Source organism: Aptenodytes forsteri, unplaced genomic scaffold, assembly GCF_000699145.1.
Source record: "Aptenodytes forsteri isolate BGI_AS27 unplaced genomic scaffold, ASM69914v1 Scaffold182, whole genome shotgun sequence".
NCBI lineage: Eukaryota > Metazoa > Chordata > Aves > Sphenisciformes > Spheniscidae > Aptenodytes > Aptenodytes forsteri.
Genome location: NW_008795932.1, coordinates 453,971 through 468,052, shown reverse-complemented (window position 1 = coordinate 468,052; position 14,082 = coordinate 453,971).

Sequence of the window (14,082 nt, the reverse complement as noted above, 5' to 3'; positions counted from 1 at the left end):
TGCTCAGTTGCCAACTGAGGTTAAACCACAACACTGCTGTAAAGATTATCACTCTCATTTACAAAGTGAAAGGAACCTGTCCCAACTAGGTAGCATAATTCTGCAAAGCCAGGCTGGAGTCTCCTACCCCATGGAGACTAGTAGTTAGCAAAATTATTTGTTTTGTTTTTCTGATTGGCCGTTGCCGTGTTAAGTTTTCAGCTTGGTGACTGACCGCTCCTCTAGGCTACAGCACAGTGATACAAAAGGAGGCCAGCTGGAGAGGAAAAGACTGAATGGACTTGGAGTAGATTATTATTATTTACTATTTACTCAGCACCACACATAAAATGAACTTTTTTAGTAAGTAGCAGAGCAATAAGTAGCTCCCTGCTCTGAGCTATTGTGGCTCAAGCTGACATAATGCAAAACTACGCTCATCTATTTATTTTTTTGTTTCGGCTATTGTGTGCGGGGTACCACATGCCAGAACATCCTCCGCCATCTGACTCAGCAAGGTGGTAATCATCTACTAGTGTTGTTGGCCAGTGGGATTTCTTTTTCAGTTTGCATGATGGGGCTGACAGCTCTGGGCTAGGGACCTGCTGTGCACACGTAATGAAAGGCTGCAATAGCTCCCCAGAGTCCTCTGGACCTGGGAGCAGAGAAAGACACAAAGGCAACGATCAGAAGGGAAACTAACAGCAACAACAACATGGTTCCTCTGTGCAATGTCTCAGGTTCTCAACTGACACGTGCAAGTGAGGTCTGCAATGTCAAGAGTGAGTCCAATGGAATTTTTTGGCTTTACTGTGTGCTAGAAATTTGTAACATATGCATACGTATATGTAGATGTGGATGCATTTGTATGCTGCATATGTACATGCATTACCTACGCACATAAACAATTATTGTGTATGTTTCTACCTGGGCATCATTTGGGCAGGATTGTGTAATGGAGAGGATCGAGCCTTGAGCCTCCATTTTCATTCTCAGGTCAGCTGGATTGTCCCATGAGCCATCATGTAATAGCAAACTGGTGACATTTGTGGAAGAGCACCAAGACCTTACAGAAAGACACCTGAGGTGGTCCCAAAGACCAGAACTTCAGCCACATATCGAGATACCAGCAATGCATTGTCCAGCTTGGTGACACAGAGCTCGTCTGAGCCACAGCCATGGCAAAATTCAATAATGCCATGCAGAGGCTACTTCCATCTCAGATTTGCACCTGCTATTGTTTTGGCCCTCATTTTGGGGAAATATTTCTTCCTCTGCACTTGCAAAGCAGTTTCCTTATGCTTCAAAATTCTCCATTGTTATGAAACGGAAAAAACTTGACAGCAGGTAGCTTGTCAGCACATTACAAGCCTTTTGTCTCCAGATAAACATTGACTTATCATCCTTAACTGGTCTCCATCTCTACCTGTTTTTCTTTTATTAACTACTCAGTCTATTAGATTTCCAGGACTGCAGCTTTCTTTGTATTTGATGTTTGTACAACATCTTGCCCAAAGACTTTGTCCCAAGATTGGGATTCTGAGTTAGTGCAGATAATTTCTCTTGTTTATTTTACCTGCAATACAAGGGATAAAAAAGGAATTGGCTCAAGGCATTTGTTGATATTGAAGTTTTCTTATGATACAGTTTCTCACTGTTTCTCCACAGCAGACATGTATTGGTAAGCTCCAAATATTCCAGATAAATGAATTAGCATTACAATGGAGTTGCTGTTTCCAGTTCTGGTCTTGCCAGCGGATAGAGCAGCTGTGTATATTTCTTGATGTGTTGATTTGCTATTGGAGATAACTGGGAAATAACCTTTTTTTCCTCTTCAGCAAGTGTCAGTGAAATAATTCCCTAATTTCACCAGTTTTGGTTGATGGAAAAAAAATTCAGGGTTTGTGGCATCAAACAGTAAAATTTGGGGTAAAGTACTAAATATTGTTTTCAAAGCATGTTATGTTTTTTCAGGCACTTGAAGGCACATGCTTTCTCTTTTCATGTATGTTTAGACATGGGACTTTTTTCCCTATGCATCTCCCATGATATACCCCCCAAAAAGTGCTCTTATCAACCCTCCATGAGAAGCAGGTCTCTCCAAATAGCACTGCAGTACCTCTGGGTAGCTGCCGCTCAGTGGAGAGTTCCCCAATCCCCTTCCACCACGGTCAGACAACTTCTGCTGAGAGGCATCAGCTTTGCTCAACTTTCTACCCAAACCTCATTTTTTGTAAGGATATTTTCAGCCAGGCTTATCTCTTTTAAAAGCTTTCTGCCGAGCTATCCAACGTGGATTTTTGAGTCTGTCTAAAATTCTGTCTTGGGATATCCCTGCCTTCAAATTGAAAGTCTGGAGAGGGAGAGAGCGTGAAAGAAGGATTTGGCCCCAGAGACTTAGGCAGGTCTTCAATCAATCTCCTTTTTCTTTTCTTTCATTTTGCCGCTTTTCCTTGCTGAGTAAATTGAGCTGAAGATTGTTTGATCAGAGCAGACTCAAAAGCACTAAGCCCACTCTGCTCATGGCAGAAAGATTCAAATTTCCACAACCAACCTTCTAGCATAAGGGTCCAGACCCTAAGTAAATGTGGTTCTGGCAATGAAATAATTAGATTTTTTAAAGGAATTTTTACCAATAAGGATATTCAAATGTTTCTTTCTACTTCTTGTTTTTCTTGGGTTTTTTCTCAAACAAAGTGGAAGAATCTTAAAGATTAAAGTCTTGTGCAGTTGTGAAATTCTGGTCAATTTTATAAGAAACATGATAAAATCACAAAAAGGGTTATTCAGAGGATGAGGTTTCAATTTTGTTTTACTTTTGAGATACAGAGCATGAGAGCAGACTATTTGGCTCTATTTTCTTTCCTTTACCAGGGGTTTCTTGTAGGTGAGGTGACTGCTTTGCTCTTAGATTAGACTTAAGGTGTCAGCCTGTTTCTGATTGATGTTCAAGGAAAAAAAACATGCAGCTTTTCAGCCCTTTGCATCAGACTTAAATTCAGAGTCAGCAGTAAAAGAGAGATGTTCAGAAAGCTGGGAAAAGATGCTGCATACTTATTTGCAACATTAACCAGTGAAATATTAGCAAATTTATTGGGCTTTTTCTATTTAAAAAAAATTAAAGGAAGTTCATTATGCTCTGTAATCCTGCTTAAATATTCATCATGTTGTTAATGAACCACATTCATTTTTAAAATGTTCAACCTGAGACGCCGTCTAACATGATTTGATAATAATATAATTTCTGTATAACCGTAAAAGGGACAAGAACAGTAAAAATAATTGTATCTCTAAACATCCTACCCAGTTTTCTCCTGACTAATGAGCAGCTGTTTTTCATTAGCACCATCATTTTATCTCTAGCCTATCAACCTGCACAGCTGGGCATATTAGAAATAGCTCAGTGCACTGTGGAACGTATGTTTCCTAAATTGCAGAAACAAATGAGAATGAGGTATTGGAGCTTTTTAAAAAAATGGTTCGGGGCTGATTTCTCTCACACTCTCTATTATTCACCATGGTGGAATATCTGGAGGCTTGATGTGGAAATAGGATATTATAGAATCATAGAATCATAGAATAGTTTGGGTTGGAAGGGACTTCTAAAGGTCATCTAGACCAACCCCCCTGCCGTGGGCAGGGACATCTTCAACTACATCAGGTTGCTCAGAGCCCCGTCCAACCTGACCTGGAATGTTTCCAGGGATGGGGCATCCACCACCTCTCTGGGCAACCTGGGCCAGTGTTTCACCCCCGCAGCGGAAAAAATTTCTTCCTTATATCTAGTCTAAATCTCCCCCCCTTTAGTTTAAAGCCATTCCCCCTTGTCCTGTCGCAACCGGCCCTGCTAAAAAGTTTGCCGCCATCTTTTTTTTTTATAAGCCCCCTTGAAGTACTGATAGGCTGCAATAAGGTCTCCCCAAAGCCTTCTCTTCTCTAGGCTGAACAACCCCAACTCTCTCAGCCTTTCTTCATAGGAGAGGTGTTCCAGCCCCCTGATCATTTTCGTGGCCCTCTGCTCTGTCTGTTGTAGAAATACGGAAAAGACAGTTCCTACCTTGCAGAGCTGCACTACAAAGAGCAGAAACTGAGTCACAGGGAGCTAAAAGCCTTTGCTCAAGGTTATGCAGCAAGTAAGGAGCAGCAGCTAAAGCAGAAATTGTTGCATCTGCCTTTCCCAGGCCTCTAACTTATCCACCACTCTGTATTAACCAGCAATTCCGTTGAAAGGAGACTAATGGGTGAGTTTGGATTTTGAACAGTGTAAAATAAAACAAAGCCTGGTCCTAAACATTTCTTTGTCATCTTGCAGCTTTCCAGGGAGTTAAAATTGAAGTCCAATAGATACCAACTAAGTGACATTTTTGATAGTTCTCATAGTCTGATTTGGCTCCTGTCTTGCAAAATATAGAAACAAAGCCTAAGGCCAACTTCAGATAAGAAAAAATAATTTTGAAAAGAAGAAATTAGGAGATCCTACATCACTCATTAATTTTATTTATATTTTATTTGTTTCTCCTTTGCCTCCCTCAGTAACTGTAATGGTGCAGGCTATTCCAAAGAAGGCCAGAAGGCGTATTGCGCTCCTTGGTAGACTGATCTGAAAGGCAGGATGTCCTGTTCAAAGGTCTCCTTGTCTTGCTTGCTTCCTTTAGTCCAAATCAGCTCAACCCCCTTTTATAATAATAATAATAATATCTGGTGTTTCTGCAGTGGCTATTACAATGGCAAAAAGGGAACTAGCAAGAACACAAGTTTTCATGGAGCAGTTGTCTTCAAATTTTGCAGCAATGCAAAGATCGTAGAACCTCTGTTTCTTGGTTCAAACGTTATGAAATCCTGTTATTTAGATGGTCTGAGTAGTTTGCTGTAGTTGATTTTGGTAGTAGCAAAATGCAGAGTTAGACTGTAATAATGCTAAAACCATGGTAATATGTTACTAAGTGCTGATGTATGTTTGATTTCTGTAACTAATAGGAACTACACCTGGGTGTATTAACCAGTGGTTAAGTGATGCTTAAAAAATGAGTATGTTAAATAAATCGAATAAAGTAGATCTGCTCGAGGGTGGGAAGGCTCTGCAGAGGGACCTGGACAGGCTGGATCGATGGGCCCAGGCCAACTGGATGAGGTTCAACAAGGACAAGTGCCGGGTCCTGCACTTTGGCCACAACAACCCCATGCAGCACTACAGGCTTGGGGAAGAGTGGCTGGAAAGCTGCCTGGCAGAAAAGGACCTGGGGGTGCTGGTCGACAGCCGGCTGAACATGAGCCGGCAGTGGGCCCAGGCGGCCAAGAAGGCCAATGGCATCCTGGCCTGTATCGGAAAGAGTGTGGCCAGCAGGAGTAGGGAAGTGATCGTGCCCCTGTACTTGGCACTGGTGAGGCCGCACCTCGAATACTGTGTTCAGTTTTGGGCCCCTCACTACAAGAAGGACATTGAGGTGCTGGAGCGTGTCCAGAGAAGGGCAACGAAGCTGGTGAGGGGTCTGGAGAACAAGTCTTCTGAGGAGCGGCTGAGGGAACTGGGGTTGTTTAGCCTGGAGAAAAGGAGGCTGAGGGGAGACCTCATCGCTCTCTACAACTCCCTGAAAGGAGGTTGTAGCGAGGTGGGTGTTGGTCTCTTCTCCCAAGTAACAAGCGATAGGACGAGAGGAAATGGCCTCAAGTTGCGCCAGGGGAGGTTTAGATTGGACATGAGGAAAAATGTCTTTACTGAAAGAGTGTTTAAACATTGGACCAGGCTGCCCAGGGAAGTGGTTGAGTCCCCATCCCTGGAGGTATTTAAAAAACGAGTAGGTGAGGCACTTAGGGACATGGTTTAGTGGGCATGGTGGTGTTGGGTCAACGATTGGACTCGATGATCTTAGAGGTCTTTTCCAACCTTAATGATTCTATGATTCTAGAAAAATTATGGCCTCTGACCATTTTCCTCAGATGTTGTCTCTGGATATCGCGATATCCTGCTTTTAGCAGGCTGTTAAGAGAAACAAATTGTACAACTGTTTTAAATTTTAACTATAAAATATGGCAATTCCTTTGTGACGTATAAAGTGATGATTTTCTGTTATGAGTGCTGTGTGACTGGCAGCAGTATATGCTGCAGTGGTCACTTGCTTTCACTGGGGTCTTTTTCATGTCAGCCGAATCTGACATGAACCCTCCAAATTGTACATTGTGATAAAGAAAAAAATGTTTAATTCTCTTAAAATGTAGTAATTCTACCTCAGCCCTAGTATAGGACAGTATCCGTGAGGAACATTTCTAGCTTTCTTTTCACCTACGCATGCCTCAGGATCCCTGTTTTTAAATTAGCAAACACATCTTCATTTGATACATAGAGCTGTTGTGAGTCATTAATGTTTGGAAAAGATCTGCACTCTCAACTCTTTTACAAAAGATAATTGCTGCCAATTTTCCTACCATAGGAAAAGAAACAATAAAACATCAAGCTCTTCAGTATGGTGGATTAAGCCCGTAGCTGCTCTCAAATGTACGCTACTTGGGAATCTGGCTTCTTATTTGGAAATTCTTAAAGTATTGGCTGAACAGGAAAAAGCCCACTGTGTGGAAGGACTTTGTTTTTGTTAAATTGCATGACCTCTCTGGAAATGCCGATTTAGGTAGGTTCCCACCTCAGCCCAAGGAATGTCTGGTATCCTACAGTATGTCCAGAGAAACTGTACTCTACTCCCTGGAAATGGATGGGTAGCAGTAAATATCCCTCCACTCCTGGGACTTCCAAGCTGCACATGTAGGAGCAGAAAAACCTCCCAACAGTAATGATGGAGCATCTATCGAAATGTTTGCACTAAGACTTAAGGAAATGTTGCATGATTCTCCTTCTAACATGTAGATAATCCATATTAACTACCTCCAAGCAGTCTTATTGTATCCTGTCCTCCAAAGGAAGAATTTGCTCTGTCCTGGGAACTAAATTGGGATCCAAACAATCCTTGCAACGACAGAGGTTTAATAGCAGACAGTTTACGTTGAATGAAATGCAATAATGGGATAGTCAAATAAAGCCACCTCCTGTCAACATGGACATGATTCTGCTATAGATCACAACATTGGAGGGAATCACTGGGGCTCAGAAATTTAGATTACAGAATTAATCCTTTGCTTAGAAGGAACCTCTGGATATCCCTAGTCATGTTTAGAATAGGATTGTAGCCAATGCTAAATGTGGTCAGCAGTAGCCTGGTCCAGATGAGTCCTGAAAAACTCCAAGGGTGCACATTCCACTGTCCCTCTGGCAACCTGTTTCAGCATTGCCTTTCCTCCTAGTAAAGAAGTTTTGCTTTCCTTATGTATGTCCAATGTCAACCTTCCAGGCTGCCCAGAAAGCCTCCCAACATGCCCCAGTATGTGTTTTCATGTGATCACAATGAGAGTACGCTGTTGGCTCACAGTCAACCTCATGTGCACTGTAACCACCAGGTACTTCTCTAAAAGGCTGCTACTCCAGCAGTTGACTCCCAGACTGTTCGGCTGCATGGGTGTACCGGTTTTGGCTGGGATCGAGTTAATTTTCTTTATTGTATCTTGTATGGGATTATGTTTTGGATTTGCGATGAAAACAGTGTTGATAACACAGGGATGTTTTCATTACTGCTGAGCAGTGCTGACACAGAGTCAAGGCCTTTTCTGCTTCTCACCCCACCCCACCAGCGAGTAGGCTGGGGGTGCACAAGAAGTTGGGAGGGGACACAGCCGGGACAGCTGACCCCAGCTGACCAAAGGGATATTCCACACCATATGACATCGTGTTCAGCAATAAAGCTGGGGGAAAGAAGAAGGAAGGGGGGACGTTCAATGTTATGGCATCTGTCTTCCCAAGTCACAGTTAATGAAGTTACATGATGGAGCCCTGCTTTCCTGGAGATGGCTGAACACCTGCCTGCCGATGGGAAGCAGTGAATGAATTCCTCGTTTCGCTTGCTGTGTGGGGCTTAACTGTCTACTATGGTTAAACCACACTGTGGTTGTCACACCCAGGTGCAGAGATGTATATTTCTCCTTTCTGAACCTTAAGAAGTTTCTGTTGGCCCAATTCTCAAATTTTTCAAGGTCCTTCATGATTGAAACCCTATTTGGTGATTCAGTCGTTCTCCCTAATTTAATATCATCTATAAATTTGCTGAGGGTGAATCCGGTGCTTTCATTTTGATCAGTTATAAAGATACTGAACAATATTTCCTCCAGTAACAACTCTTGGGATACGATGATTGTTACAAGACCTTGTGTGGAGTTAGATGTAGGTAGGGAGGATGCCTTCCCTGTCCCTCCTGCAGAATAAGGTACCTTTACTTTTTATTACAGTCACAAAGCAAAGCATTATTCTGCAATATTTTGTTCCAGAAGAAATATGCTAGTCAACCTCCCTATTAAGAAAAAAAAAGATCTCCACTTCTCAGTAACCCCTTTTGCTGGCTGCTTGTTTATTACAACTCAGTGTGTGAAGTTAAGGTCTCATTATTTACTTAATCATTACTTGGTATTCCTATCTTTAAAGATAAATACATTTAAAGAAGACCTTGAAATAGGTCTTGAGCTTTCACTCAAAAGTATAATGTACTTGTCTCCCTGTATACTCCCTGCTGTAGAAAAGCAATCAAAATCTTATTACACCGAGTTAACTACCAGCTGCCAGCTTTGTTGACCTTGTTTGTTTGGAAATTAAACGGCAGGCCATGGCAGAGCTGAACTGAATAACCCGGCAGCACAGAGAGACACAATAGAGGTGCTCTGCTTATTTACAGAGCGTCAGGCAGATTACATCCCACTTAGGTTTGGATGGGAGTAACGTTTGAAATCAGGAGAGAAGTGCAGGAATTTTATACTTGCATGTGCTTTGAAAGAACAGCATGGTTTTGTTTTGTTTTCCTTTTTTTCTAAAGGACTTATGAAACTGGGTTTATGCTAGGCTTTATTAGCACCCACTAGCATATTTATAGATCTATATATACATTCTGCTGCTATATGGCAATAGTTAAAGCAACTACCGTGCTTACATTATCAGGACTGCCACAGAGTATTGCACACAGCTCTGTTAAACACTGGCACCCGGAAAGATGCAATACTGTGTTTCGATAATGGGCAACTGCTGATGTAAAAAGAAGAAAAGATTTAAAGAGGTAATTTATATTAGCAAAGCAGAATAGTAAAGAGCTCCAATAAATTAACCATGAAGTAAAAAATTACCTTCTGTATTGTATGGGAAAGAGAGAGGAAGAAGTTACATTGATTTACATCAGAGAATCCACAGCTTCTCTCGAATGGAAATCCAAATGCTATGGTGGACTGGGAATTAGTTTCAGGTAGAAATGTATCCATTCTGCCCAGTATTAGTTAACATGTTCACCTTGTCTCATGCCATTTCCCTTTGGGTATGGCACATGGACCTATATGAAAGATAGTCATCACCTCTCAGGGCTTGTGCTGGCTCCAGACACTGATGCACTCATAGTTACAGCACTCGCTCCCCCTGATAAATCAGTGTTCTGATTCTTCTCTCATTATTCAAGTAAGTCAGGTTTATTTCCATGGAACTGGTATGCGGGAAAGAGCATTAAGGATCTTCTTTTTGTTGTAGGCCAGCACTACTCTTCTGGAGTGCTGCACAGACACCTTCCTAGTCCATCCCTGTCCCAGGAGCTGGCTGCAGTCACCAATCCCTACAGGAGATTAATTTGACTGAAGTGGCACAGGTTAAAGCAGTGAGGTAAACCAGCTCACATAATTTCACTCTTTTTCCTCCCTTTTTTAAATTTCCCATTTCATTTACCATAAAGCAACAGGAGTCCTTTATGGAGCAGACCTATAGAGGCCATAATTCCACCCTGCACCGCTGTAAATTGCTTTCTGCCCATCGGTCCTTTCCTCTCTCCAGTCACATTCATCCTATTAAATGTGGAATTCAACACGTGAGCTGCAATCTGATTCCCTTTTTGGTCAGAGAGTTCTAATTGTTACAGCTAAGGTACAATGAGATGCAATGCATCCTGTTTTAAGGTTGATGTGCAAAACGATTCAGCTGAATTGCATCCTGAAAGGGCGTATTTCTCTCCGTTGCTTTATAAAATGAACCCGGGTTGACTAGGTTGAATGTAAATATCTGTATTATATACATGTGAGGTTACATTACAGTTTAACTTGTAATGTCAGCTTTTCCCAGCCAAGGTATCCCCTCCTTGTATCTGCTTCTCTCCAGATTACTTGGGTCAGTGGCAGTTGTAGGCATTTGCCATCTCAGAAGAGTTATCAGTTGGCAAGGTCAAGAGGTTGGTAAATGTACTCCAAGATGACAGGCACCATTTGGAGAAAGCAAAACTGTCCTGTTTTGCTTAACTGAAGTGGAGGAGAGGAAGATGGCTCATACCTAAAGATAGAGGGAGGGAAACGAAGCAATGTATCACAGAATAAAATCTTTCTGGAATAACAGTTTCTCCTAAAAATCTCTGAATGATATTTTCCAACTGAGACTCAGAATACTGGCTAAATCCTCTTTATAACTCCCACGCTCATTTTTTCTTTTAGATGATTAAAAACTTCAGTACAGGAAAAACTCAATCATTAAAAATCACAAATGTACTGAATATGCAGTACTTCGATGCAAACATTTTTTGTGGTAAAAGGACAGGTGCTATATTTAACAGTGTTTTAATCTGATACCCATGGAAATATTCCCTCTAGAAATCTGGCAAATCTTTCATTTTACAGAAATTTGTGAATTCTGGGGAATTACATGGTTGTAACAACTGCATTCACATACTAATACAGCTTTGGTTAAGGCTGTGGAATTGCCTCCTTCTTGACAAGTTTATATGGGGACCCATTTTCTTCTGACCTTTGAGAGTTCCTTACAATAGCCAAGTACAAGACTCCAAACTTCAACACTGGTAGGCCTTGTCCGGTGGTATTTAATTGGAGGTGATGTCTGCTCAGTCTTGGCTGGAAGCATTGATCATATACATATATGAGGGCTGAAGCTGCCAATTAATCTACTCATTATTAGAGATAATTCTGTCCTTTTGCTTTCACCATGTATGTATTTTATAGCTATACCTACCAGAAGAATGATTGCCTTAAGCAGTGATATGAATGCTCCATAAAAGGTCTTTCTAAATGGATTATATTAAAAAGCAGACTTATTTATGATCACTTCTTATGCCATGTTGCCTGCATGGCTTGCTTAGCCTCACAGAAATTCAATTTTCTTGGGGGAAAGATTATATTTAATAAAAATATTTTTAAAAGATGTTCAGAATTGGAGCAGATTTTCCTTTAATAGTTTTAGGGAAAGTTCTTCCCGAGGGTGTGTAACGAAGCCCGTTCACTAACAGACCATTCACTGTCACAGAAGTACATGAATGGGGCAGCACATGCATACATGCCGAGAGTCTGAGGACTAAGTCTACTCCAAAAGTCAGTCTCTGACGTTAGAAGAAAATTGTCAAAAAATGACTAGAGAATAACTGTGCAGTTTTCAGGGAGCCTGATACGTGAAGTCCTAGGTATGAACTGCCACTTGCAGTAACGCAAGTGCTAGCATTTTCCATCAGCTTTTACTAGTGCATGAGGTGGTGTTCACTAAGGAAGCATGCGAGATTAGCTGGGAGGTGGCAGAATGGGCTGGAAATAGAACAAGGGCTCAAATTCCCAGTCAACGTTTTTAATGGTGTGTTAACTTCTCGCAGCTCTGCTCATCTCAGTAACTGGCTGTGCAGGCAGTTGCAATGCCAGGCGAAGGCAAGAAGATCCATCTTAGCTTAAGCCCCTTCCACCACGGGCTAAATGAGTTCACATTAGCTCACAGTTACCTTTGGAAAGTATCTGCTAAACAGTGACAATTTGGTGGTGGATTTAAGTGCCCTATTTTATTTTTTCTGTTTTTCCTTCTCTGTCTTGTCAGTGATTCAAAGCTGAGACTGGCAGAGGAGGGGGAAGGAGGCAAAGGAAAGCTAAGTACCATGATGTTATCTCTTGAAGGGCTTGGAAATGCTGTCATAAGTAGGGGCATTTTTCAATGACCTTTTATTTGCTCTCCTTGGTTTTTGGTCCCTAATCACTTGTCAGTAAAAATTATCAAAATTCAGCAGGCACCGCGGATCTGATTGCAGCATCGGCTGTGAAGCTGGAACTGATTGCGAGATCATCATGAAAGCCTGGATGCAGATCAACCTGCGACCATCATGAAGGCTCCGACCTGCAGACTGTGGAAATCATTTGGAGGGAGATCACATTTTTGAAGAGTTAGTCAGAGAGGTCACCATTGAAACCCCTCTTCGTCAGTCCTGCTCTGCACTTGTCTGTATGATTCCCCACCACAGCTGACCAGAATGTAAAATCAGTGATATCCAACCAGTGACATTCAAAGGTAGTCCACAGCAGCCAAAATCCAATAAATAAATAAAATCCAAACCAACCAATAAATAAAGAGGTTCAAGCACCTCCCCACACATGCAAATAGAGGGGAGAAATGCATGCTAAATAAGAGAAAAAACCTCCTTTTTTGGTTGAATGTGAAAGTAATTTGCCATTAAAGTTTAACTAAATAAGATGATTTTAAGGCTTTTTCTTTTCATTTATTTAAAAAAAAAAAAGAAAAAAAAAGAAAAAGATCAGCTGTTTTTTTTCTTTGTTTGTTTGTTTGGGGGGGTTGGGGTTTTGTTTGTTTGGAGTTTTTTGGGGTTTTTTTTTGATTGGAAGTGTCTGACAAACACTGGTTTTGCTAGCTTCTGAAGTCAGTCACTTGGAGGGAGAGCCGGGCTTTTGAAAGAGCTGCTTTTCCTCAGCAGTTCTTATCACCATTTCACAAACCGAAGCACAGACTCTGCAGTCATACAGATTGCGTGGGAAGGTGAAGCACTTACTGAACCAGTGGAGGAACTGCTCTTCCTGGTGCAGATGTGCACACATTGTCTACCTTATTCTTAGATATGCTCATAAAGGCTTGCACATGCTTTTTAACTAAAAGCTCAGATGGGTGGAACTTGTGTGCTTTTAGCAGTATTTTAGCAGGCTTAAAAAAAAAATAATTCAGTTTTACTGTTGCAACTGAAGTGACAGATGGTAAAAGAGCAGGAGGGTTAGCAGGAAGAATATTGTAGGAGTCTGTGCAGATATAAATACTTAGCTAATAAATAAGGTGGAGGTAATAATGCTTGTGAATATAAAAAAAAACCTGGAAGCAAGCTTGTTAATATCTCTCTTCTTTTTAATAATGATGCCTAAATCTAGCCGAGCACTTTTTGTAAGTATATTTGATGGAGGAATCACTATGTGTTGCCATGGTGTTAGGTTTTCTTTTTCAGGGCAGAACCATGCATTTAAAAAAGAAACCTTTACCTTGTTGCTATGCAAACACTACATTGTGTTATTACATCCCCAGAAAGTAGCACAACAGTATTGCAAGAAAGTCAATATCCTGATAAGATAAATGCTCCCTTTCTTTGGCCTTTCACTCAAATGCAATGCTGCAGTAATACTTAAATCTGATGAATCATCTGGATGCCAGGCTGCAAAATTTCCAGCGTGCATGTCATTTATGTAAAAAATTTACCCAGTAATATCCTACCCACAGTTGTATTCAGACCCAAACTCCAACCTTGTGACATAAAGGTTCACTCCCAAGCAGCAAACATTAGTTCATGTTTGATGGGATTTTGTTCCAAATGGTTGGGAAGCATCTCTTGCTAAAAAAAGGATCAAAGGTCCTTCTTAAGTGTTGTGTTTACACTGGGCTATGCAACAGCTGACTATTGTTTCTGTATACAGCAGCCCACAAGGCATTGATGTGGTTGCTACCATATCCATCATCTCGGGCTTTCCCTGCCATCCATACTGAAATACGTGCAGTGCCTGTTAGCAGCTGGTTCTGGCCAAATCCTTATGCCCTGTTTCCATAGCCCAGTTCAGCTGAAAGATAAAATTTAATGATACCAGCTTATACAGCTTTTCCAGTAGCTTATGTATGAGAGATTTACAATACTGTATGTGTGACTCGTGCTTGGGAGATGGGTGGCTTGTTAAAGTTCCTGGGATGGAAGATCACTGGCGATCACAATAGGGACTGTTTAAGCAAATGGAGTTGAACCC